Consider the following 21,247-nt stretch of genomic DNA (forward strand, 5'->3'; position numbering starts at 1 on the left):
GAAGACAGACGTTCAAATCCCCATTCACCTTTTTTACAGATAGCTATAAGCCACTCCTGGGAGGAATTCAGAACATCAGACAGAAGTATTGATGCACGTATACGGTGGGTGGGAGCGTGCCTTGAGCCCTTCCTCTCACGCTGAAGCAAAGCATCACGTAGCAGGAGGCCACTCCAGCGAAGGGTAATGAAGGAGCTATAACTTGTTGCCTGAAAGTGAAAACACCTCGAAAAAGGATCCCTGGAACCTGGCCTCTTCCTTCAGGCTTATGTTTGCCAGGAGTCAATCTACACCTCAGCCAAATCTGAGCTGAAAACCAGGCTTATTTCCCTTTGTGCTGTCTGCCAGGCTCAGCAGTCTGTAATTTTTTCCTGTGTAAGGGGCTGGCTTTTGAGATGAGATAAAGGTGATGGCCCCCCCGGAGCAGCCTAGACCTGGTTTGCATTTCTGTTGAGGGGCTCCCAGCTTTCCTCGTATATTGTGCAGGCAGCTTAGTTGCCTACCACAGGATTTGGTTTCTACTCAAGGGGCCAAGCATTTCAAAGTTATTAAAAAGATCTTTTATTGTTTCTGGCCCTGACGGTTTTGCAGCTGAAGGTCTGTGGAGATACCAGGTGAAGGAGCGGTTCTCTGCAGCAAACCTCTCGCTTCCTTTCATATCCCACGGCGCACATGTGTAGTAAACAACTGTGACAACAAGGACAGTTAACAGGGAGAACCATCCTTTCAGGGCATTTAATATTGCAGGAAAACTCTCACTTCTCCGCTATATTTCGCAGTAGGGGATATTATGGACTGTTACACATTCCCTTGTATTAATCTGATTATTATTCTTGACTATTACACCGAGTTTAAGATTTAAGATTTAGCTGAGAAGCCTTAGTATTATTTAGGCAGATTACTCAATGTCATCTTCTTTACAAAAAAAAATGAATGCAGAGCATAAGTCCTAGAACTGAGACTAAATTCATATGATTACAGTAGAAGCAGCTTAAAAACATAAGCTGGTTTTCTGGTGTTTGTACTCATATATGACTTTGGGACAAAAGAAGACTTCCTTAAAAAGGCAGGAGACTTTAAGGAGACTTCTTTAAAAAGCTTATGCAGTACTAAATTTTAAATATTTAGCCTTGACGTTAACTAGAATTCCAATGGCCACGAAGCCACATATTCTTCAAGCCAAGGAATCAATGCTCTTTTACACTATCTAAGAAGAGAAGCCAATATGCTTAATGGGAATTAACTGAAGTGTTAAAATGATTTCCCTGCTCATGACTGAGTGTTGTGATGGTGGAATCGATGAAATTTTTGGTTCTGTGCAGACTTCAGACTGCCTCCCAGATCAGACGAGCACCATTGCCAGTTGGGCTAAGGCCCTGTAAAAATGAAAGTAGCAAGTCTGTAACCTGCATCTCATTTCATGTCCTTTCCGGCAGATACATCTTCCTGGCACTCCTGGAGAAAGTGGTAGAGGTAGACTCTGCCTTCATACAGGAGCAAATGGAAGGGTAGGAGGTTTTTATGGGAGCAGGGTTTTATCTTGCACATGTAACACTTGATCCAAAGCCAGATAAATGCAAAGGAAACAAGGGAAACCTCACCCGGCTCGGACACGGACAGGATTGACAGATTGAGAGCTCTTTCTCGATTCCATGGGTGGTGGTGCATGGCCGTTCTTAGTTGGTGGAGCGATTTGTCTGGTTAATTCCGATAACGAACGAGACTCTGGCATGCTAACTAGTTACGCAACCCCTGAGCGGTCGGCATCCAACTTCTTAGAGGGACAAGTGGCGTTCAGCCACCCAAGATTGAGCAATAACAGGTCTGTGATGCCCTTAGATGTCCGGGGCCGCACATGTGCTACACTGGCTGGCTCAGCTTGTGCCTAAAAAAAAAAACCAAAAATGTATTTTTTTGCTGCACCTGGAATACTGTGTCCAGTTTTGGGCCCCTCAGCACAAGAAGGACATTGAGGTGCTGGAGCATGTTCAGAGAAGGGCAACAAGGCTGGTGAAGCGTCTGGAGCACAGGGCTGGTGGGGAGCGGCTGAGGGAGCTGGGGGTGTTCAGCCTGGAGAAGAGGAGGCTGAGGGGAGACCTCATCACTCCCTACAACTACCTGAAAGGAGGGGGCAGGGAGGGGGGTGTTGGGCTCTTCTCCCAAGCAGTTAGTGATAGGATGAGAGGAAATGGGCTCAAGCTGCGCCAGGGGAGGTTTAGGTTGGATATTAGGAAAAATTTCTTTACGGAAAGGGTGGTCAAGCATTGGAACAGGCTGCCCAGAGAGGTGGTGGAGTCACCATCCCTGGAGGGGTTCAAAAAACGGGCAAATGTGGCACTTGGGGACATGGTTCAGTCTGGTCTACCCTTAATTGGTTTAGTGTGGACTTGGTAGTGTAGGTTAATGGTTGGACTGGATGATCTTAGAGGTCTTTGCCAACCTAAATGATTCTATGATTCTATGAAAGTCACTGAACTTTGAATTACAACCCTGCACTTAAGGAGAAACTGCATGTTTCCTGGTTTTGCAATGAAATTAAGTGTATGCAATGGCATGGTCTGATAGACGCTCTGCCTGCCCAACGCCCTGGATGCACTGACCAGTTTCAACCAAACGTGCCAGAAAGATGGAAGTTTCAGAGACAAGAAGATTTGTGAAAACTCATGGTTTAGTAGAAAAGAGTTAGTGCTGCTTCTTAGGGAAAAAAAGTGAGAAATTCTCTTCCCTCTGGTCTGCAAAGACAAGGGTGCCTCGCACAGGCAGGGCTCAGCGCCAGCCCAGGGGGGCTGCTCCTTCCCCCCAGGAGCTACCGCGGGAACCATCAGCTCATTTATTTTCCAGGTGGGTGAGGAACAAGGTGCTGATTTACAAACAGTGCCGCACCTCTGTAAACGCCGCCGCTTGCTCTTCTATTCTGAAATTTAAAAGAAAACCATCTCTGTGGAGCTTATTGTGAGTTTGAGCATAAATTAGTAAAGAAGCAAATGACGAATCAATGGCATTTCTTGCAGAAGGGGTAAATATTATGAACTAAAACATTTTACTAAACTAACTAGGACTTGCGCAGTATAATTACCAGATTAAGGTCAAAATAACTTGAGGAATTCACAAGTAAACCGGGTTGCCAATTAATCAGGTAATTACATTCCTAAAGACACAATTCAAATGATGGGATTACTACAGGAAATTTGTGATTAGCACCTGCAACTGCTGCCTGTAGTAAAGTCAGAAATGAATAGTTTTACTCAGTGGCCTTGTAATCTATAGACAGACTCTTCTGCATTCCTGTAGTTAGTGGGTGTAGGGTTGGCTTCCTTCCCAGGTGAAGCAGTGCTTTCAGGAGATCTGCATTTGATTTCTGATCCTGTCCTGGTTTGCCAAGTGTTATTGGCTAAGTAATTCCACCTCTCTGACCTGCATTTTGTCATATGAAAACAGGAATAATAATAATAACAATAATACTGATCTCTGTTATTAAGCGTTTGGATCCCAGCAATAAAAAAACATTGTAAAAAGATCTGTCATTACCCCATAAATAATGTAATAACAGAAAAATATTGTTGGCTAAGATGCACTAAAATTGACGCATACGGGTGTGGAAGCAGCCATGGTCCCTGCTATGAGTACTGTAAATTTGGTGCTAATAATTGCAGAAAGAGAGCTGCAGTTTGATAGTGAGAGACATGGGGTTCACTGGAGGATGGTCCTTTTCAGCAAGTTGTGTGTTAGAAGTTTTGGGTTGAGTTTCATGGAAGAAATGAGCAGGTATGGATTTAGTAAAGGTTAAATAAAAAAAAATTCTCAAAAAACACTTCCATGTACGTGATGTGTTTTTGAAATAGTTTTTGCTATCTTACCATTATACTCTGTGTTCTGTCCTTGGCAAATTTTCCAACACTGGCTGAAAGCTCAGTATTGTTCTTTTGGAAACTGTCTCCCTCCATTTGATTTAAATAGAGCTGCAGCTCGTTGTTCATCGCTGTTACAAACTCACTTGTTAAAGTTCACAAGATAGCTGCCATTTGTCAGGAGCTTTGCTCTTCATCATGATCCTGAATGTGCCCATTAGGCTTATGCTAGAAAGAAAAAAACTTAAATTACCTAAATTACAGGACCAAGGGCCAGGAAATTATTAAGTAAGCTGTTCCGTTGATTAATGGGAAACAAAAGGATACTTGTCACAGTCAGATAGGTCAGCTGATGGGCAGAAAAGATACGGGGATGGTTCAGCAAGCTGTGTGATCAAAGATTTGATATACACTTTACCACGGTTAATTGGACAGTCTGCAGGTAGATGAGAGATGTCCTTTGTGAGATTGTTACTACATCAAAACTAAGAAAAGCATTTTTAGTATTTTTTAACGTAGTTTCTGTGTACAGCAGTGATCACAAGAGATACTTAAAGCTACTACAGTAGGTTTAAAGTCCTGAAGTGTTTCCAATGAAGTAGGCATGGACTGTCAAGCTAAGAGAAATGGTCTAAGCCAAAGCAACTCGAGGCAGGTTTGCAATTTCCCTGCATCTGCACTTTTCTCTCTCAAAACCAATGTCGACCAATGTGACATGCTTATACTCACCTTTCTAACAGCTACATATATTCTACCAGCTATGCATGTTTTCTTCTTATTTATTTAATGTAGCATCTAGTTTTGAAAACATCATCAATGTTTGTTGCAGGGAATTACACTTTTATTTTTCATACTAAGTGTGCTTTTGTGGATTTTCCACATCTGCAGAGAACTAACGGAAAACAGATGAAGGTGAGAGGGGCAAAGATTGTTACAGCATCATCTCCTTTGAGCTCCAGCTTTCCCATTTTTCCATTTTTTTTCCCACCAAAGTGCAGAAATTGGGGGCAGAATTTTCAAATCCATTAACTGTAGCCCTGCTTCTGCCAGTGAAATGACATACTTTCAAGGCAGTAAAAACAAACTGCCAAACACAGCCAGTTACAAGAAGAATTAAATTGATCATTAAGACTTTAATCTAGGGTTTTTACAACAGCATACACTTTCAGTAGCATAACTCTGGCTGCACCCTCGGTTGGAGGAAAGCTGTTGTAGATTAATGCTGAGCAAGGCACTCTCTACATTACCACCTCCCAAAGGAAAAGGAAATGAGAACCTGCAAATTTTGCTAAGCTGGAAGCCAAGGCGGTAGGGGAAAATGATGAAAAAGTTCACAGTTTAGGCAGCAAAATCTAATTAACTGAAAGCCTCATCTCTAAAGTACTCATGCAGCTTCAAGATGATTCAAGGGCACTACTGCTGCTCAGTGTCAATGGGAACACTTATGACAAAAAAAAATAGATCCAAGAGGTGGTAGTGCCAAGTGTCTCTCCCAAGGAAGAGGATTTAGGCTGGTGTTCTGCTAAGGAAATATGTATGCCAGAAGTTCTTTATAGGGATAAAAAGGATGATGCTTGTGGAAAGCCTCCAGTAAGGAAATTTCCAGTTCTGAAGAAGAATATATAACTATCACAACTTTGATCAGAGCAATCAAGCAGACATTTGCTTCTTGAATACTCTTGAATGAAAATGGTGATTTGGCCCTTTAGATTTTATTTTTTGGAGGGGCTGCTGCAGTCTTTGAGATAACTTGAGAGGAAAACAGAACAACTTTGGAGATAAAGGAAAAGAAGGTTCTGTATTTTAGATTGCAGAGCTCAGTTTCCTTCACTTGGATACGATATACATTCAGAGATCCAACATCACCCTACATTACCCAAGGCTCTGCCTTTCCAACCCACCATAATGCTGTGAAAGGCAGGAGATTGTGGCTATACCAAGGTGTACTAAACCTCTACACAGACCAGAATCCTACTAGCCTTGGAAGCAGCAGCAAATCCAATTTCTTTCTAATCTCAGCCTTCCCCTGACTAAAGAATGGGGGAACCACGTCAGAGGGGGCAGAAGTCTGCAGGAAGAGGAGACTCCTTGCCATCGCAAGGAAAATGAGCCCAGATTTTGAACATACCGTAGAGAGGGCATTGCAGAACCTGTAGGAGTTGGCCACCACCCAGCAAGTGTTTCGTTTTTGAGCTAAGGACATAGAGTTGGAGGAAAGATTGGGAAATAGGGGCTCTGTTAGGTGTTTAGGGCTCTTGTCATACTCCCATTGCCCCTTTTTTTAGCATGAGATTCTGCTTATAAAGCTGTTGGAAAAGTCCATGGTTGAGAACAAATCTTGGAGAAATCCTGGTTTCTTGCAGTCTTTAAGATTATAGAATATATTCTCAGTATTCTCAGTATAGAATACTTTATCCAGGAGCGTAATCCCCATTGAACAGCAAACTAGCCAAGCTGAGACATCATATTGTGAATAAAACTACTAACTCCATATGGCTGATCTATTCCATCGTTTTTGTCCTTGCTCAAGAAGATGGTCTAGGCATTAAGTAGCAAAGCACTCTGTCATGCTATTTATCTTTGCTAGGTCTATTTCTTTTATTGATCTGCATAGTAGTTCTATGTCTACCTTGGCCTAACAGACCACAGAAGACAGTTCTGAAAAAGTAGGTATATAACGATTTATTTCTTGTTAAAAATACTGGTTATTTTTAATGTTATACAATAATTTACTTCTTTTATCATGCTGAACTCTTTGAGTTTCACATGAAATGAGCAATCAAGCTGTTGTGACTAAGGAGAAGAAAATGAATATTCCTACAAGATTGTCCACACAAAAGTACATCTCATTCCGATCTGGTCACTCCTTACCCACTTTCTGCTTATTGGGAAGCATAAAATAATAAGGATGTAGTGTTTTTTAATTTGTACATATAATCCTCATACATCTGTACCTTGATGTTATAGGCTTTTCCATGATTGAATTTTTCATCAATAAGAACAGAAGCCAAGGACAGTGTTGAGGTGGACGTACCAGGGGCCATTCTGAGATTCATTAAGTAGTTGCCTGTAAAACAACCTGCAGATCTTTTGAATCAGAGGTGGACTTTTTGAATCAAAGCTTTATTGCTAGGTATCTGCTGGGACAGGGATGGTTTGCTGAGGCTGCTATTGGATCAAATCTTCTGGGAGTCACTCTGAAATGGCCCATTTAGTTCTCAAATATCCAGTACAATCTAGACCAGCGCAGGACAGTATCTGGGGAATGGCTGGCTCTGCTTTTCAGAGATTAGGTCTGCTCATATATTCAGCTCTTCAGCGCCAAACCAAGGTTGTCTTGTGGCACTGGTGCTAAAGGGTGATTCTGTGCAGCAGCACAAGCGCTGTTAAAGAGAGCAATTTCTTTAGTGGTGGTGGTGCTCAATATGCTGAAGAACTACAGCCTGAAAGTGTGATTTACTGAAGATGGAGTAATATGAGATTTTTGTCTCAAAAACAAACACACACACCCCTTTCACTTAAGCTGCTGTTTGATCCACCTCCTGGTGAGAAAATATCACCAAAACGTAATAATTCCCTGGAAAGAAGGCAGGAAGAGAAATAAAATCCATAGTGTTGTATCTGCATGTACTAATGCTGCTGGCTTTGATCAGATGACCAGCAGAATTGGAAAATGATTCATAAATGATATGGTTTTTAGACTACCCTTTGCAAATATAGCAAGCTCTTCTGAACTGAAGAGGTGGGTATACTTACATAGATGGGTCTTCCCTATGGAAATGATGATACAGGAAAAGCTTATCATGTAATTAAAAAAAAAAAATCAGAATTTAGGTCCTCTGAGTAAGTCAAGTTCACTGCTGCAGTTAAAAAAGGGAATAGGAATCTAAGTGCTTCTTATCAGTGAGAAGTGCTCGAGAAAAATATGTGAAGAGGTGTAAAGAGATCACATTGGTTTGGAATGGAATAAGCAAATAAGTGTCAAAAGTAAGAATGATCTCTTGGCATCAGGTTCTGGGTCATTCAAACGTCACAAAAAGGAGATTTAAACATTACAACTCACTGAACAAAATCCTGGTCTTTGTTAGGAAGGTGGTACAGCATCAAACAGCAGGTAAATTGTCACATAAAATTAAAATTTAATGTCTAATTTTTCTTTTGTTTGTTTAAATGGCTGCAACCATTACTGAACGTGCCTATATGCTTCCTTACTGGTGACATCAATTCCTTGCTGCTCTGAAGTTAAATAGGCGTTGGCTAATGAGTTATCGATCATTTGATTGAAAGTGAGGGGTTGAATAGACTGATAATCATGGAAGGACAACCCTCTAACTGCCAAATTCACGTAGTCATCACTCATGGATTACCAAAGTTAGACATTAAAAAAAAAATCCTACTAGGTCATCTAATCTGCCTGCCAATATTGCCTGTAAGTAGGGCTGGTCAAGAAAAAGGATAAAACCACTGCTCGCTAAACTGAAATGTTCCATATGGATACACCTATTTGGAAGGAAAAAAAAAGAAATTAGTTTTGAAAATATGCAAAACTGAAATAGTTTTACTAGACCTTCTCATTCTGTTTTTCCTTCTGACTTTTGTTACTAAACTGACCTCGTAAAAATTAATGTGTAGATTTCGCAGAGGAATCTAATTTTCATTCTTTGTTTGCAGTGCCCTGTATCCTGATATATTGCACTTTACATTATGGCAATCTTATTTCAATTTTGGAAAAAAAAAATCAAATGTAGAAATACAGGACGTATCTGTGGAAACAGAAGTACTATTTTCTAGTCGGGTCCATTTGAAACCACTTTGACTAATCTCTTTTTAAACGCCTTTTAAGTGTGCAAGACTAGGTTTTAACCATATGAAAATTTCTCTCCAGCCTTGAGCAAGAAGTTCATGTCTGTAAGAAGCTACCAATTCAGACACTTCCTACTGAATAGCTTAGGCGATTTTCTATTCATTTTACTGTTTAGTATATAGCTCCTAAGCTGATTTGTAATTCATATAGAAAGCCCGAGTACCTAGCTATAGGTTTTTGATTCTTTCCTGTGGCTAGCTGTCTAAAAACTGGGTGGAAAAAAAAACTGAGTGAAAAATGTGGTGTTGCAAATGTAGAGTCTTCTGTAGTCCGAGATGCAAGCTCTGTGTCCTACATACAGCTGGTGAGTTGTTAAGCATTGGGATGCTGGGATTATTTTTAAAACTTCCATTTCCTAGAATCTTGTCTGCACTGTGGAGACAGTAGAAACCAGGCAGAGCTGAAAATGGGTCTTACTGTTTCCTTCAAGACTCTAAACTTTTGGGGATGGCTTAGGCTTGGACTGATTTGGAAGGGAGGAGGGTGGAGAATCACAAGAGTAGGGTATGTCCAGATATGAACTAGCTGTTGAGACTCCTCTTTCAGCGAAGAGAAATAGGCATTTCTAGCACAGGATTTCTATTGCCGTTGCAGAACACCAGAAAACCAACGCAGATAATAACATTTTCATGGTAGCCGATTAAAATTAAGTAAGTTATATTCAGGAGGGCTGAATATAAACAACAAAATTCATGAAAGCCACTGTGCTTTGGTTGAAATGTATATTGGAAAAATTACACAAATAAATCCTCAATATTGTATTAGTATTGGATAATCAGTAAAGGAGGGTGCAGGAAGGAAAATAAATCAAAATAGTTGCAGCTTGATAGAGGATATGTTGCATTTCACTCTGAAGCTTGATGACCCTCTCCGTGAAGAAATTTTTCCTAATATCCAAACTAAACCTCGCCTGACGCAACTTGAGGCCATTCCCTCTCATCCTATCACTGGTTCCTTGGGAGAAGAGCCCAACACCCCCCTCCCTGCCCCCTCCTTTCAGGCAGCTGTAGAGAGCGATGAGGTCTCCCCTCAGCCTCCTCTTCTCCAGGCTGAACACCCCCAGCTCCCTCAGCCGCTCCCCACCAGCCCTGTGCTCCAGACCCTGCCCCAGCTCCGCTGCCTTTCTTTGCACATGCATTCTCAGTCACTACACAATTTACATGAATCTGCTTTGTCTAATTCGTGCATGTGGAGTGCGGGCTCTGTTTAGGAGCGGAGCAGGGTTTAAAAACCTTTGAGGACGAAGAAACCCAATGTGTTTGTTGAGCTGCTTGGAACAAGATATGAGCTGCTCTAGGCTGATGAAAATGTTGGTTTTAAGCTTTTTAAAAGGATTTATCTGCAATGTCCAATTAAAGTATACAGTCATAAAATGGCAGTTTAAGGGAACTGATGCCTAAAAGAATTAGGCATAAGAAATGCACATTTAATTTTCATTTTGTTTGAACAGGCGACCGATAGAAAACAGTTCTGTGAACTTGTTTCAAACCAGAATTACCTCTAGGTATTTTTTTAATCAAGCATTGAATAAGCCCCTTACATAATGACTATGTGCACAGATTTTTAAGAGGAATGGAGGCTTTGGGAAAGGAGGAAGAATGGTCTCAAATTAGCCTACTGAACGACTAAGTTAAAAAATAAGAAATAAATAAGTAAAAAAATCAGTTCATTTGAGCTTGCCTGCAGGCAGCTTTCTCTGGGGTGTGTTATTCCCAGAGCCAATTCAGAAAGAAACATGAGCTGCTCTTGAACATTTTCTCTGATATAGCCTATGAGATAAACATGTGTTTGCCTGGGACTATCAGCACGCATTTTCTTTTTTTCCCTTAGAACAACCTTTTTACTCTAGCAAGCCTACAAACCCCCTTTTGCTCACAAAGCAGCCCCTCGCTATCCGTGAATTAGCTCCAGCTGATTATGAAGCATTGCTGAGCTCCAGCAGTACCTGAATCGGGACCAGGGAGACAGTGCATCCAGCAAGTACTTACCTGGGGCAAGATTGACAAGTGGAGAAGAGAGATGAGAAATATAAATAACTAACATGATTCTCAGCCAATATAAATTATTCTTAGTCAATATAGACAATGCCAGTAGACTCTATTGAACGACAGCTTTGGTTTGACCTATCTAACTTCCACTGCAGTCAATTAAGAGACCTTCATGGGGTTACTTAGTCACTGTTGGTTCTGACCCTTGGCCAGAGAGAAAAACATCTCTCTTTCTCTCAGTTAACTGAACAAGTAACATAGAACAATTAGGCTTCTAGCTCTGCTAAATGCCTATTTAGCTAACAAGAGGAAATAAATCTAGATTTAGGTTTAACTGTGATACATCGCTGAACAATTATTTTCATGCTAAGTTATGAAGCCATATCTCAACTGTCATACAGAATAAGATGTTTTTGTTAGGGACAAGAGCATAAATAAAACAATTTGTATTCTGCACTTGGGATACCCTGCTTAAACAAAAGGAAGGTGTTTTGTCTGTTAAATCAGGTTAGGAAAGATCAAAAAGCTTTTTCTAGCTTGTTTATTAAACCAAGTGGGAAATAATAATTTTTGAGTATTCAGTTTTGAGTCAGAGCTTGGAAGTGCACTTACTGTTATTTGTATTGTTTTTATCAGGTTAACAACCTGATTATATTTGCCTTGCTGAAGCTTTGAATATTATTAATATTGAAGCCTACGAAGGCTTGCCGTGCCAAGGTTATCTCAGAACGGCTGACAAATGTTTCATCAAGAATGAACATTTCTTTATGCTGTACACACTTCATTTTCAAGAAGGGTAATTGTTTATACCTATTATAGGTGCGTTAATGTGTGTATCTGAGGCTAAATTTTAATATAAGCATTACAAGTAAGAGTCTGCAGTAGCTGTTTGAAATCAATGCCACCAGGCTAGATTTACATCAGTGCAATTTAGCTCCAAATCTGTGTCTAAATCCAGACGAGCGTTTCATTGTCCCGGAGCCAGTCTGCTATGCATGTTGTACAACACGCTGTTTGCCCAGTAAAGCCTAGCTCCGGCTTTGCGTACGCATCAGTTGTGCAGAGGTTCAGCTGAGGCAAGTCGCGGTGTCTGGTTTGTGCTGCGCACAAGCCAACCCGAGAGCCCAGCCTTTCCGCTTGCCGTGCTCTGGCGGGCTGCCGAGTAGTCCTGAAGCGCAGGAGCTGGGCTCTTCCAGGTGGAACCAAGGTTCTGGAGCACAGCTCGTGCTCTCCCACTGCAAGTGGCATCCAGCCCATGTGACCAGAGCCAGGCTGAGCCAAAACCCCTTGGAAATACATTGGGGCATTAGGTCCTCAGCACCCGCCGTTGTGCTCTGCAGATCTTCTCTGACCGGACAACACGACCGACCAGTGTAGACACAGCCACAGATGAGTTCTAAGAGTTTGACAAGAAAGAGTGCCCATGACGAAGTGAGGTCTTGGGAGACGCGGTTGTCTGGCCACCACTTGCCTAAGAAAAACGTACTGGTCCAAATGTAAGACGTGCTGCAAGTGTGTTGTGGTTTGACTGTATCTTAACCTTGTGCATTTAACAGAACTAAAAAGTTCTGGAAGAAAAGACTACAATCCACAGTAATGTACCTTAAAGTAGGCTACAACGTCTCTCCGTTTTCTCCTTTTTTTCTTCCAATTTTACCTCTTTTCTATTTCTGTCTCTCTCTTGTTAAAAATTTATGATGGTCAAAAGCTGCAGCAACAAAAGCCATATAGATAAATACATTGCTACGAGGTTCTCTAAGCTAATTTAATTTAAATCTAAGTGAAATATTTTAAAGGAAATTCAAGCATGCTTTTGTGATTCTTCAGTACTGAAAGAGTACTCTGATTTATCTGAGTCTACTTATCCAAGTGCAATCTTGGACCCAAACACGAAAAAAATCCAAGCACTTTTTAAAGGTGGATTGGGAAAATGACATTCACCTTGCTGAAGGCCTAGGTTTGGCTAGTAAACAATGCTATGAAATATTTGAAACTTCGATAAAAAAATGTCATCATTACGTAGGAAGATCATCTTTCCATACCGTTAACTTTTTCTGTCCCTTTTTCCTAAAAGAGGGACAAAAATATAATGCATTAGCTGGTTCAGAGCACAAAACATTTTATAAAAGGACACATAAAACCCCATGAACTGTATATGTTGCTATCCCAGGAAATAAAACAAACTTTATAGCCACAGAAAAAATAATGTCATTTCCAGGCAGGTAACCAGTTGGAAAAAGCGTTGAGGAACTGTGTCCTCGCAGTCGTAAAGCAAATTCCACTATTTAATAGAGGACTCGCTGCTTGGAATATTGGATGGCACCTCGTGACCAAATCCTGGCGGGTGCAAGTGATGCAGGTATGAGGTTAAATCAGGACTGGAAGTCTTCATGGGGGGATGTTTCATGGTGAGAGCAGGAGCCGGAACCAGGGAGCCCAGAATAGCAGTTCTGACCTGATCTGCATTACCTTGAATGAATTGTTTAACTTTGCTGTGCCTCTGTGCCATCTGTAAAAAAGCTGCATGATAGTAATACTGGGTATTTTACTAAAGTGTTAACTATGCAGGAGAGTACAATTAAGGACAGGAGCGCTCTGCTCAAGGTTAAGCCTACTATTACACCGTCTCGAGAGGACATTAGAAGAGGACGCGTCTCCTCTGCTATAACATGGTAGAGCCAGGACTACAGCTGTAGCCTCTGAGGCCCAACTTGCACTAAGCTTTTCCTTGTTACAAGAAAGCTTCTTTACTCTATTTGTAAAGCATACCTCGAGCTGAGGCAGCAATCATGGCAAAACTGTGCTTGGTACCAATATCATAGCCTTCTCCATCTGAAACAGCAAATGGCTGCAATATAAGTGTCAGCCAGCGAAAAGCTGTGCCGTGCGCCAGAAAGGCAACACCCACAGTTTGAGTTCTCTCAGGCATATGCATGTTAGATAAAAGTGCACAGAAATAAAGTATTATCACTCTCTAGGTCTTTACCTGAATTCCTCTCAGGCTTGAGCAGACACGAGGCAGAGCCCAGGCGAGACCATTCTGCCTCCCTTTCTTATAGGAATGGCAGGTGATACAGTGCTAAAAGCCTTTCTAAGTGTTTTTGTAGTCATCTCCTGCTCCTTCCTTATCTCCAAGGCCACGACCCTGTCATGGAAGGAAATTAGATTTGTTTGACATGATTTGTTCCTAAAAAAAACCCCCAGTGATGGCTGTCTCCTTGTTTTTCTCCTAAGTGTTTGGCAAAATGCTATAACCCTGATCGTGCCCACAGCATCTTATCAAACAGCCGGGGTTTCTGAGGTCAGAAAGCATCAAAAAGCCCTGGACAGCCCAGAGGATTCTTGACCCGGCACATGTGATTAATACCCTGCTTTTCCCAGCTGATGCAGAGAGTCACGTGCAGCTGCTGTCTTTCCTGACCAGAAAATGCAGTGACTTATTTAACAAAATAAACTTTTCTTTCCCTTCGGTTCAAACAGCAGCATGGCCACTACTGAAGGAATTAATCTTGGTACGTCAGCTCTTCCTTATGGTTGCTCCAGAGCCACACCTGCCATTCCTGTGCAAAATCTGTGCAGAATCTGTCAAAAGATTAGATACAAATTCATCTCACTGAACCTAATATCTAGTACTTGGCACATTCTGGAATCCACCTGGAATTCAGACTTGAACAGCTCTAGTGGCAATGATGGATGATTTCCTCTTGTTAGTAAACATTTTCATTATTTTAGACCTCCCTGCAGACCTTCACATTGTCAGCCACGAGCTATTACCTCCCACTTGAGAGTGTGCCAGGAAAGCTATAGGAATAGCTGTTGTTCCTCCACACAGGACACCATCAAAAACAGGGATAGAAAAATACATCTTCAGCATTAAGTCTTTCATCTCTGAAGCCCATGAAGGTCATTTTCTCTCTGGTCCTGTTCAACATCTATCTGCATGAAGATAGCTTGGATCAAAAGAGCCAATTAAAAGTGGACCTCGATAAAGAGGCAAACACTTGGAAAGTGTGATGTTCTGATATTGTATAGCTTGGGTGAAGGTACAAACTGGCAGTTGGTCAGTTCAGGACAAGAACCGTCCTTTGTTTTCTTTCTGATTACAAGCTCTCACCTAAAAATCTGAAATTACTTCTGTCTTCTCCATTTGCCAAGGAAATGTCACCTCATCTCTTACACACCCTTTTCACCATCTCTTACATACCTTTTCACCTCTTTCCTGAACATCAGCAATGGGATGTTCAAGCTATCAGTCATTCAGGAACCGATTGATAAGGAAGTGCTTCCATGCAAGACATCAATAAATAAAATATGTCAGCCTGCCCTCCATTGGGTACTTCAATACATATCTGGGGTGTACTGAATCAAGTGTAAGATCTCAGTTTTTATCCTCAAATTCTGTAACGGTCTGGGGCCAAGGTACTAAAATATCCACTGAAGTTCCTGGATGAAGGCTGAGAATGATTAGTTGATTTCCTAGATCAGTACAACTTTCTGCAATAAGGGTAAAGGTCCTCTCTACAGAAGACCTTCCTTTCTGAGGGCTGATGCAAACTCAGGGATGATATTCAGCAGGAAAGAATGACCACTGCAAACCTCATTGTTTGGTGCTCCAAGCATAAAGTGTACTTCTTTGACCTGCCTGCCATAAAACCAATCCCAGCTAGCACCTACAGTTTAAAACCAAGTCTCACCAGCACTTTGTATTCCATTAAATAATGTTTCTTACCCTTTATTGCCTCTTGAGGAGAAGATAAGGCAATGACATGGGCATCAGCAGCAGGAGATAACCAGGTACTCCCATGAGGAGGAGGGTGTATAATTGCTATTTCCTTGAAAGAAATTTCATTTTAAAAGTGCATTGAAAATTGGCCTCAGCTTTTGACTGCAGCTGGCTTTTACATCACTCAGCTGCCTCTTTGCAAACCCATCCTCTCATGTCCCAAATGTCAGATATTGCAGCAGATGGTGAGACCAAAAGTTGGACCATGGAATTGTTCATGAAACCTTTTACTGCTTATTTCCACAAATGGGTCTTCAACGAGCCCCACAGGAGATAAGGACATTGCCAGGTCATAAAACTTCAAGGGATTCTTATTCATAATGACCCTCACTTAGAAAGTGCATGCTAGGGAGGATCCACAATGGAAGGGAAATATATTGTAAAATAGAAGTTTCGCAAGATTCAAGAAGAATAAAGTATTTGACAATATAATAAATCACTGCAGTTTAGTTACCATGGTATACTGGCGTCTTTATCTAGTTATTACAATTTGACTGCAATAGCTCTTGCCTTATCAAAATGTTTCAGTGAATCAGGTGTTCTGGCTGCTTCTGATACCGGATAAGAGCCCTGGCCTCTTGGTCAATAGATTTGTTTCAGCTAATCATTTCCAAGTTGCCAAAGGGATAAATATTTAAAACAATCATGCATTCAAAACATCACAATTTAAAGGCTTAGACCACATCATCAGGTTTCCAAATTTAAAGTTTCTAGGCAAATATTACAGAGCCAAGCTGAGAAGCAAGAGGAAGCCTCTACATTTGTTCCAGATTGCCTCTGATCTGTTATGGGAATGGAAAAGAGAGGAGAGATTCAGGGATCCACATCCAGTAACAGATTTGGCCTCCAAGGTATGGTGCCAAATTCTGTGAAGAACACAAAATCTAACGCTGATCAGTCAGACCCTTCCACAGAGGACCCCGTCGGGCTCAACTGCTCAGGACAGAGGTCCTTAAAGGTTGGGCAGTAGCTATGTTTTGGGTGGGGAATGCTAGATTGAATTTGCTATTAGCTGCATCAACCTGTGTTGAGCCAAATGATGCTGTGAGTTCCCAGCTGTTCCATGAGGTCGAGATCTGGGGAGGGATGAGATGTCCATAGCAGCCTTGTATGATGTGTTCACAATGAAAAAAGAAGCCAAGAGTCCTGAAGTTGCCCAGGGTGCTGAGCAACAAAGAAATGCATCTGTGTTTCTGGGTATTTTGGCACAAGTAAGTATTGCAGCAGCCTGCCTGGAGTGTCTGCTGGACGGGACCAAGGCTTCCAGAGGCCACCCAGTACCACCCCTCCAGGCATGGCTTGGTGGGCGTACATCTCTGCTGCCTCTGACCGCACAGCAGGGACTCTGCAATGCAGCAGTCCATCCTCGCAGTTTCACAAGGAGCATCAAGTGGGCAGTGTGGGGCTGAAGTAAATTGGTGATATAGGGGTGGCTGCAGATGGCAGATTCTTACATACTAGAACTCTTTACGGGTCAGTCTCAAAACTTCACCAGCAACTTTTTTAAGTGCTACTGCTGTCTTCCAGGTAGGTAAGATGAGGCATAGACAGGGAGAGTAAGGATAAGTGGCTTGCCCAAGGTCACAGATGAAGTGACTGACAGAGCTGAAAATAGTACCCAGGAGTCCTAATTACCAACTCCCTGTTCCAACCACTAAATAGCAATCAAGAATGATTACGCAGCAAAGGCTCTTGCACATAGGAACTGCCTTACCAGAGGGTTAATTCCACCGTAGCTTCTTACTGTGAGCTGACACATGGTGGTGCAATGAAAACATTAGCCTTTCACCCTTCAGGATGTTGTTTGATGAGGTGCTAGTCTGGAAAACAAAAGCAAGAAGCAGAGAGGAAGCAGCCAGCAGCTGTAATTGGCACCTCAAGAGGAAAGAGTCAGGTGTAGTGGGACTGCTTTAGGTGAGCACAGCCTGGTAGGGCTGTGGGGAGAGGTTCGTGGACTGTCTGCTCCACAGCACTGCACAGGGTCTTCTCTAGCTTGAGGGATAGTACCCTTTACTAAACTTTTAGTTCTGGAAGCTTCGTTCAAGCATATTTTTAGCAAAAGGCCTCGTGGGCAGGTTGTTCCATTGCAGTCAGACCTTCTCTGACACAAGTGTCAAAATAAGGATGCAGCATCACACGATTCTATATGACAATTCCTTTGCTCTCATTTTCCTAAATACAAACAGTTGAGTGATTTCCTCCGCACATCGCTCGAACGTCTGCATTTGAATGTGACATCTGTGTGCAGGCTCTCAACACTGCCTCCACTCCTTTTGATATTTCTTGCAATAGCCATTAAAAAGTTGTATTCCCAATTCTCATTTTTGGACAGGATTTCTAGAGTTAGAAGTTATTTCTTATGCTATAATTCCAACTCTCAATTCAACAGATAGTATTAGCTAGTAAATTTATGGCTTTCAAGCTATACGAGCAATACAATCAATACTCACGAAGTAATGGGTTGGGTAACCATGCCAACACAACTTTCATGCAAGACTGGAGGGCAGGTTAGTTTTTAAAACATTGAAAGGAAAGGTAATTAAGTCTGATCCTGACAAGACATACAGACAAATGAGAAAGCACTGCAAGTCATGTGGAAATCTTTTCAATGAAGAAATAAGGCCAATGCTGCAAATAAAATTAATTCAGTGGATAATGCTGTAAAAAATGTTCCCTTGCTTAAGCAGCCATCAGGAAAGTTTTCTTCCTCATCTTGCATATTTGGGTGAACATTGATCTTCCTTTTGTTGCATGGACATCTAGATTTTTCTAAGGATTGTTTCCTACCCAATGGATTTTATGTGTGGATGTGCAACCAAGGTCTTTGTCAGAAAAATAATAGCCAGGTCAATGAGTGGGTGGTGTGCTGTTCTTACTGTCTCTTCGAAAGAAGGTATTCCAAAGCATGACCTAGGGTATGTAAGACATAAAAATTTCTCAACAGAGCTTCTCTATTGTGTCCTTAGAGGCTTTCAGCGATGGTGATTCCCCTATTATTAAGGGCTATACTCTACTGTTGGAATGATTTCTATCTTTACCTGTGATGTGGACCCTGGAGTCCCTTTGCTACAGTTGATGGGAATACTGCAGAGGTTGGCTGTCCGTAAGGAAAGGGTCTGTGGGAAGGAGATGTTCAGGTGAAGAAGGGTAAGTTCAGAAGCAACTAGCTATGTGGTGCAGAAGCAGGCGATAGCTTCACATCAGGGTGGATCATGTGGGAGAGGTACAAAGGTAAGGGAGGGAGAAGAACACAAGAGCACCAACAGTTAGGCCATGTGGTAACTCAGACACCTGACTGTGATGGAATAACAAAATACTAACAATTTGTGATGCCTTCTGCTCTACTCCACAATGCTGCATCCTCCTGTACCTCTCCCCAAACCTTTAATACATTCCTCCTGTGCACTGCTCTGTGCTGACCCTCCAACCTACTCCAGACTCTCTGAAGACATCAGTGTCATCTCTGTCTTCAGACTCTGGTTTGCCATTCTGCTTGTGGGGAAATCTATGCATTGATTTTATCCACGTCTAGCTAAATAGATATTTACTCGTCTATTTGCAGGCTGAGAGCATCATGAAATAGAGAACATCTGCTTTTGAATGTCCTGGCAACATCTAGCATAATGTCAGAAGTACAATAAAACAATAGAGACATTCTGCACATAATAATGTGGCTGTTGAATGCTTCGGCATGAGTGTCCAGGGAACAGAGAGGCGCAGGCAGACCACGAGCACGGGGAAAGGGCAGTGTGAGCTGATAAATGGTTGGAGACTGGGTCTCACTCTACTGCTTGCCCAGGGCCTGGACCAGCTGCACTGTGAGCTCTGACAGTGTAGGATCGGACTTGGCTTCTGTGAACGAGGATCAGGACTCTGAGCTCTTTTTCCCAAAGTCCCCTCCTCATGCTTTGGATGAAAGAAGAACTCCAGAAGTTGATAGTGGCAGAATTGTCCTCAACGTCTCTATGGACAGTCATGCCAGGGATTATCACCTAAGCATTAAAAGCAATGACAGCCAAGGAATGACAGACATATAGGGATGAAAAGGAGGGACGGTCTCGCTGTGGAAAAAATAACAAACACCTAATTCTCAGTTACATTTACAAATAACATTGTGCAATGCTTTTGGCCCCATGTTCACGGTATGAACATGATAACAGCGGTCAAAACCATTGAGCCTTGCTTCTGCATTGCAGCTTTTAATTTTATTTAAGAATAACGTCAGCTGGAAGCTGGCAGAGGGAGTCAGAGTTAGCATGTTATGTCTAGTAGGTCCATAAAACCACAGCCTGGATTTGATAGCTGGGGCTGTGAGCGTTGGCTAATGAACTTGGGTTCTTTACAAGGGCCATATGGGCATAGTTAGAAAATACAGTTCTGTGTTAAGGAGGCAGAGGGGTAAAATATTAATGCACTGTATTTTTTCCAGGCTTTAAAAGGAGTACAGACCCAAGAAAGGGATCTGTCTTCCACAAATTATAGTTCAAACAAATTGCTATCAAAATAAGTGAATTTTTCCCAAATAAAGACATCATTTTTGAAGGCTTCTTACCTATTCTATAGTATCTTGTCTCATCTATGAAACCTGTGCTTCATTTCCCAGTAAATATTCTGTGAATATCAGAGATGTAGCACTTGGGGATGTACCAATTAAAAAGTGCTATCTTTTTCTGCCAACTAAGCACCAGCTAATACGTTTGCAATAGTTTGCACAGCGCTGGCAGCTGATTTTTTTCCAACGCTGGGGATGCTCTGTCACCGGCCTGAGATGTGCCACGCGCCACTTGGGCCACTGGGCATGTATTAGGGATGGGCTTTTTGTGCAATAGCAGTGCCCGATCCTGCCATTAGTTGTGTAAGAGCAAACACCTTTACTTACTTAAAACCTCAGTGATATTTTTTGCAGACCAAACTTCTGTTCCTTTTTTATTTTACAATCACATCGCAGATCCCATGGGGAAGAACAATTTAGCTGCACATACCAAATTGCAGGACTGGGGCCTGACACCCCTCCGCTCAACTTCCAGTGTTTCTTGTTCTTTCTGTGTTATCTTTACCCTTCTCTATGGCCTCCTTTATCAATTATAATTAATTCACTGAGCTCATTTGCCTGGGATTTGTTTGCTTCCCTCTGGGTTTCAGGAGACTGTTGTCCTCTGAGCCCTTTGTTCTATGCACCTCACGTGTCTTCTTCTAATTTATATAATTTCTCATGCTTGGTGTTGTAATTGCCTGGTCATGTACACTATCTTCCCTGAGCAAGCTCGGAGGAAAATTTAAGTATTTTTTAATCTAATTTAATTTAATACGTGAACATAGGTACATCTAACACTGTTCTTCTACTCTTAGTTGTTCCAAGCACAATTTTTATTTTGTCTTTCTCTTGGCTGGCAGCCTTTCCCTCCTACTCACAGGTAGCAATCACCTCTCAGATGTTTTAACTGATTAAGATACAGAGTTCAGTTCAGAGCCATTGTCCTTCGCTTTGAAGATCGCTGCTCCAATTTCAGAGCGGCACGCTTGTCTGTCTCTTATAAATGCATCAGTTGGTCTAATGGAGAGGTATTATCCCTCCTCTCTACCTGGCATCATTTACCTCCCTAGACCATGAGAGCTGGGAGAGCATTGCTGCCACCAGCTACAGTGAATGCAGTTCAGGTCTAAGCCCAGGTGCGGGTGGCAAAGGGACATCCATCCATTCTCTTATTGATTCGGATTAGGAGTCAGGCAGTTTGGAATTTGCTTTCCTCCATGATCAGTGTAA

The sequence above is a fragment of the Pelecanus crispus genome, chromosome Z (genome assembly GCF_030463565.1).
Source record: "Pelecanus crispus isolate bPelCri1 chromosome Z, bPelCri1.pri, whole genome shotgun sequence".
NCBI lineage: Eukaryota > Metazoa > Chordata > Aves > Pelecaniformes > Pelecanidae > Pelecanus > Pelecanus crispus.